The following is a 6,638-nucleotide window of genomic DNA, read 5'->3' on the forward strand; positions in this document are numbered from 1 at the left end:
AAAATGAAAACAAAACAAGGATATAGTATGAAAAGAATTTGGAAGCACTTGGTATCTAGGACAAAACTCAGGACATCAAATCACAGTATAAAAAAAAACAAAATTGAAAAAGTGAATTCTTGTAAAGGGATAATTGAGTTATTTCTAGCTAATATCACAGAAATTGGAATTGCACCTAACTGTGACCAATCCGGACAATACCAAATGCTTATGTTAATTGGTCCCTTGTTGCAGCTGGGGAATACTGAGGCATACGGGAAAAAGTAGTGGCCATATTTGTAGGAGGGAATGGGTTTCTGATTTTAAATGCACCCAACAATCAACAGGCAGACCACTCACTGAACCATGTGTGGTTTAGCACGCGGAGCCAAATTCTCTCACAGCCAATTACTTGCCATGGTTTTTCATATTTGGCTTCACATTCCTCAGTCTGTTCTGGAACATATTTGACCTGGCTTTGATTGTGCATTTAAAAGAGATCTGTTCTGACTAGGGCTCCCCAGCTGGGCAGGAAAATTTCTTGGCATCAGCTCATGCAAAATAGATAGCATCTTCCATCTCTGCTTATGGATCTTCAGCAATGGTTTTATAATATAAATGCAGGCAGGAGAACACTTAGAGGGAGATTTCTCCTGCATGCGTAGTGCCTTCTAGAATTTGCTAAGGTTATTGATTGAGAGTAGTTTCACAGAGTAATTTTTGTTACTCAGTGCACTTAGCTGGAAAAATGTATTTGGCACTCAAGGCTATCTGAAATTTACCCGAAATATCCAGCAGTCTTATTTCTCCATAAATAATAATATAAACCTCTTCTGGTTAAATTGGTTTATTTAATATCACCTCAATAAATGATGCTATTCTAACTTTTGCACCCTTGCTCATGCGTGAAATGCCCTTCCACTTCCCACTCTGGCACTTTAAATTCCACCTGTACTTCCATGAAGCATCCCTGGGTTTTCTTAACCTATTTACTTGTCTACATTCTCAAGGTACTGACCAAGAGGAGGTAACATATAGCTAGTGCTTTATGAATTCTCACCTGTATTATTGTCCAAATTTATTGACTAAACATCTACCATGCTCTAGAGATATACAATGGTGAGCAAACCAGAGCAGGACTCCACCCTCCTGGGGCTTACAGACTAGAGCAAGAGATATGCAATGACCCAATCAAACCATAGCTTTCTCTATCCTCTGAAGTCTTATACCTCTTATTTTACACTTACTATAGATTATATTTTTATTTTTTGCACATCTGTCTACTACGCCCAACTAGATTTAAAATCTTTATTTAAAAAAAAAAAGAAGAAACTCTCACTGACTATTACCGCGTTCCAGATATTGTGATATACTACTTACACATGTTATTTCTAATCTTCACAACAATCCTCTAATTCTGGCATTATTCACCTGCTTTGTACATGAAGAATCTGAGCCTCAAAAGAATCGAGTGGCCTTTGGTTCCAGCCAGGAATATGAACTCCTTAAGTATTTACTAAATAAATGATTGAGAGTGATTGAAAACCAGACACAGTAATTATGGCAACTCATAAGTATATCATCACACCATGGAAATTAAAAAATACATATTGATTTAAAAATCTTTAAAAGTAACTGTACGAGCAAACAACAATCAGAGCAAATTCTTGTTTCTTTTTCCACCTTATACCTTTAGAAGCTGAACCTTCTCTTCTTTATTTCACTAAGTTCTCCATTTTTTAACATACAAATACACACTTTTGTTCTTTCTCAGTGTATATTTCCAGAGTGATTTGAAGAAGTCCACTGATTGCATGCAGTAACTTTGGAACATATGACATATTTTGAAAGGGCCCTCGGATCTGTGAGCATGCAATTGGTGGAGATGGCTGTGACATGTCCTTCAAAAGATGCTCAGCATGCCATCCCATAGTGCAAAGTTGCGTAAAGGGATCTACCCTTATATCTTCAAATTAGAGCTTAAGGACCACTCAAGAATTAACAGAAACCCTATCTTAAAGACTGGCATCTCTTTTCCCCTTATGTTGGAGTTTGATCTGGTATTAATCACCTACAATGTTAAAAAGAAGAATTCTGAAGACTTTTGGGGACTTTGGGAATAAAAAATTCAGAAAAAAAATCAACTCTTTACAATATAAAGTAGAGATCTCTATTTTTATTTGTTTGGATGTTTTCTTGTTTCTTGTTTGTTTGGAGTTTTCAGACCTGAAAAATCATCAATAACTAGATGGTTTTAATAATAAGTTCTCTCCTGGAACAGTGTGGCAAGACAGAACTTCACAATTCAAGTCAAAGTAAAAGATATAAATAGTTTGAGAGGCAGGTAGCAGGGTATGAGATGGAGAATATAGTATTAGTATTCTTTTCTCTTTTTTCCTCTAAGTGGAAAAACAATAATTTAAGTCAGAGAGAAATGATGGCAAAGGCAGAAGAAGAGGAGGGAATGTATACTAAAGTGAAGAAAATTGGAGGAAAAGGCTCATTTTCCCTATCTATAAAATGGGGGTAATACTCAACTTCAGAACCACCACATTGCAAAACTTCAAAGGATACCCACCATTCACATCAGCACCAGCCACAAATTATGACCCCAAGCTACCTCATAGAGTGAAATGTATAGAACAGTACCTGGCACAGAGTAAACGTGCAAGAACTGCTGGTTATTTTATCTCCCTAGCTGTTTTTTCTTCTCTACAACATGGTTGCATGGTGACCAATTTCCTCTTTGATCCATCAGTTTTCTCAGCAATTCTATTTATTGCTGAAGCCATAATTCTCCATAATCTCTTCCCTAAAGCCTAGATTATGGAATACTTCTCAGATAAAAGTCTAATTCCTAGCTCAGATTATCTTTTCTACTGGAGCTTTGACAATTGCTCATCAATGGATTTAAAGCAATCGTCCACCTAGACCTGCACTATCCAATATGGAAGCCACTAGTGACCTTCGACTATTGAACACTTGAAATGGGGTGAGTTGATATTGAGATGTGCTATCAGTGTAAAATATGCACTGGGTTTAAGAGACTTAGCATGAAGACAAAAATAAAATAGCTCATTAATAATTTTTCATATTGATTAACTTTGAAAGTGATAATATTTGTGATATACTGGGTTAAATAAAATATTAAAATTAATTCTGCCTGTGCCTTCTTGCTCTTTTAAATGTATCTACTGAAAAATTTAAAGTTGCATATGTGCCTCACATTAGGTTTCCATTGAACAGCATTGCCTTAGATCCTTTTTTTTTTTTTTTTAAGGCATACTAAATCAATGCTTGTTTGAGTCATTTACTAAAGATATTTGTATTTTTTCTCTCCATTCCCACCATGAACTGAGCTCTCCATGTTTATCCTATTTATCAATCTGCATGTGCCCAGTTCAGCCTTCACCCAACTCTCAGGGCCTGCTCTGGTCAGGCTCATGCTGCTGCCCATGGCCTTCCAATCCTGATAACCCAGCAGAATCATTTATGTGTGGTGTGGAGCTTTTCAGAAAATCCAGGAACCTAAGCCCAGGCACCTGAAGTTTTCAAACCCTCCACAGAAGATTCTGAGGTGCAGCCAGTTACAAATTACTGTTCCGAGGTCCCCAAAGGTTGATGTGTGAGTGAAATACAACTATGACACTATGGAAAAAATATAATGGTCAGTTAGCTATTTCAGTATTATTACTCTTTCCCAAATAACAGAAGAAAGAGTATGTTTACCAGTGGAGGAACCCTTGCCCTATGAGTGGCAAAACAATAAAAACAACAACACAAACTAAGCTTACTTCCTTACGTCCTCACGCCAAATTTATTGAAAGCAGAATTATCTTGTTATTTTAGTTTTTTAAGAGAAGGCAATAATTTAAATATCAAGAATGTGCATAAACTGAAGAATATAAATATCTGATAATGTCGTAAGTGGTTGGTTTTCTTTCCCACTAAATATTGAAATTTTTAATTATTTGTTTTCCCTTCAACTTACATCTTTTCACCTACTACATATCCCAGTGAGATGTACATTGATTTTTCACTGGTGACTAAAGAGGATGATTTGGAACAAGTCTTGTTATAGCTTGGAATAAGTAAAAAACTTATTGATTTAAGATATCTGTTTGATTTTCTAAGCCAGACCTAGCTGGCAATTTATAACAGCACCTGCTGGTAGAATGCCCATCACAAGCTTGCAAGACTGGGGAGAATGAAAAGCCATTTGCCTCCCAGTATCACAGCTAAAAGAACTCTTGCATTTAAGACTCTCTCCTCTGAGCAGAAAAAGTAAAGATAAGCTCACATGCAAAATCCAAAGTAAGAAAATCAAGAAATTTCTCACCCCAAAATTCTCTTTTGATCACCAATGATTGTCTGACAGACTAGCACAGAGTCTGGAACACAGTGCGTGCTTATGTGATATCTGTTGAATTAATTCGTAAATAAGTTAATTACTCCTTAGAAAATGCTGGCTAATACTATTATATAAGCTTGGAACTTGAGTATCAATAAAACCAAAAGAAAATAATTTGGATGAGTTTTATATTCATCTCTATATAATTACTATTTATATGTCTCTTGTTGCAAAAGTTAGCTTAGGTTAATGAAATGTAGTATAGCAGAGTAGTTAATAGTTTGCATGTGAGTGAGAATACTGGATTTGACACTAGTTTAATGGACGACTTTAGGCCAATAACTTAACCTCGCTGAACTTCATGTTTCACAATAAATTTACATTAATTTCATAATTAGAAAAACATTAATACATTTTAAAAGTAAATCCCCTTCTTTATATAAAGGGCTAGGTACCTACGTATATCTAAAAAAGCATATAAATATGATAAGGTACTAGACTTACAAAATGTATAATTACTTGAAAAATAAGATATTGACCAGAAATGAAGGTCAGCATTAGAAAGCTTTTTTTTCCCCCAAAGAAATGCAAAAGAAAAAAATGTAAAGAAAGAAATGTGGTCAAGTGGAAAACACATTTCTAGAATTACAAATGACATTCCTATTAATTTTGAAGACATCATGTATGCAGATTACCTTAGTTTGTGTTGTTGTTTTTATTGTTTTGCCACTCATACCTAGGATGAGATGAGATTCTTTGCTCTTCTATGTGCCCTGGCAGACTTCATTTGCTGTTCTGGGGGACTCCAGACTTGAAATTTCAGGGAGACTTTACAGATCACAGAATACTTAGAGATATGGGAAAAGAGGCCAGTCACATCTCTAGATCAGTATAGACCCAGGAACCTTGAAAGTGAAAAAAATAACCCAGTGCTTCATTAGAGTTCAGAAATGGACAAAGTTAGAAGAAATCACATCTGAGGGAGAAACAGTGGGGCCCCTTAAACAGTCAGATGAACAAAGGGGTCTAGCAGAATAAAACAGACTAAGGCAACTAGTCTGGGGTTTCAAGGGAACAGGACGTCCAGTTTCAGCTGAGACGAGGGTGTGGGACAGGAAAGAATAAAAACAAATTCTAGTCAAAAATGGCAAACAGAAAACATCCAGTTGAGTTCTGCTGCCTCTTAAACCCCTGGTAAAATAACCATAAATAGAATTTTTAGTAATTTTATTAAAAATTTCAAATGCTAAATTCATAGGGTCAAAAATAATGGGAAAATAGAGGCTTAAAAATACAAATTCGGAAAAGCAAAAGGACTTGTAAAAATCGTTGTAGCAGATTTGAGAAAGCTGAATTTTAAGCCAATACTATTAAAGCTGAGAGGAAAAAAAAAAAGATCTCCTGCTCCCAGAAAAGGTTTAGAAATAGATGGTTTCAGACATCTGTGGGAAAAGTAATCAAAAATAGGGAGGTTAGTTAAAAGTATGTTTAAGAAACAGATATTCCCCAATCCTTTCCCGAACTCCATATTGATGGATAAATTGCCCTTCCTTGTCCCTGAATACTACAAAACAAAGTCTCTGGACTGAAAACTATCAGACACCCTGGAAAATTGGAGATAGATAATCAACACAGAGAAATTAAAGTGAAAATTCAGATCCTGAAATTTGAAGCAATTTCCTGCAGGTTCCTATCACCAGTTGATTACTAGAACTACAAAAAGAAAGCTTGTTCTCTCCATGAAGAAGATTGGAAGACTCTTCTCTGAGCATTCTGATCAGGCCAAGAGAAAAATGCTAATGGTATCGACTTTGGGGTTCTTCAAGGAAATGGTCAAGGCAAATTAATTTTCAGTGAAGCTCAGAGTTGACATACTGGTACATACAGTATTCCAATCAGCTTTTTGGTGATTTGTTCCTCAATATGAGAAGGTATCCAAAGACTGTTCTGCCTCTGAGAAAGCCCTTAACGTGAATGAGACCAAAGTAATTTGAAAAAAATTCAGAGGTGCTACAGGGAGAAGAAAATTTCAAAAATAAAACCATGTTCTTAGAAAAATAAGAGAAGGCATTTCATCCATAAACCAGAACAGGATGTGAGCTCTTGTATTACAGCAGCATAACATATACTGAAAATTCAATAGAAGGCTCGGAAGATGGAATTAAGAAAATCCTTCAAGGAGAAAAGAGAAAAAGACAAGGAGATGGAATATGAAATTGAAAATATGAAAAAATAAGAACCTAAGAGGTCCAACATCTGAACAATAGGCCTTTTAGAGAGGGGTGGGGAGAATGAAACAGAAAAAGAA

This window comes from Pteropus vampyrus, unplaced genomic scaffold, assembly GCF_000151845.1.
Source record: "Pteropus vampyrus isolate Shadow unplaced genomic scaffold, Pvam_2.0 Scaffold17, whole genome shotgun sequence".
In the NCBI taxonomy this organism is placed as follows: domain Eukaryota; kingdom Metazoa; phylum Chordata; class Mammalia; order Chiroptera; family Pteropodidae; genus Pteropus; species Pteropus vampyrus.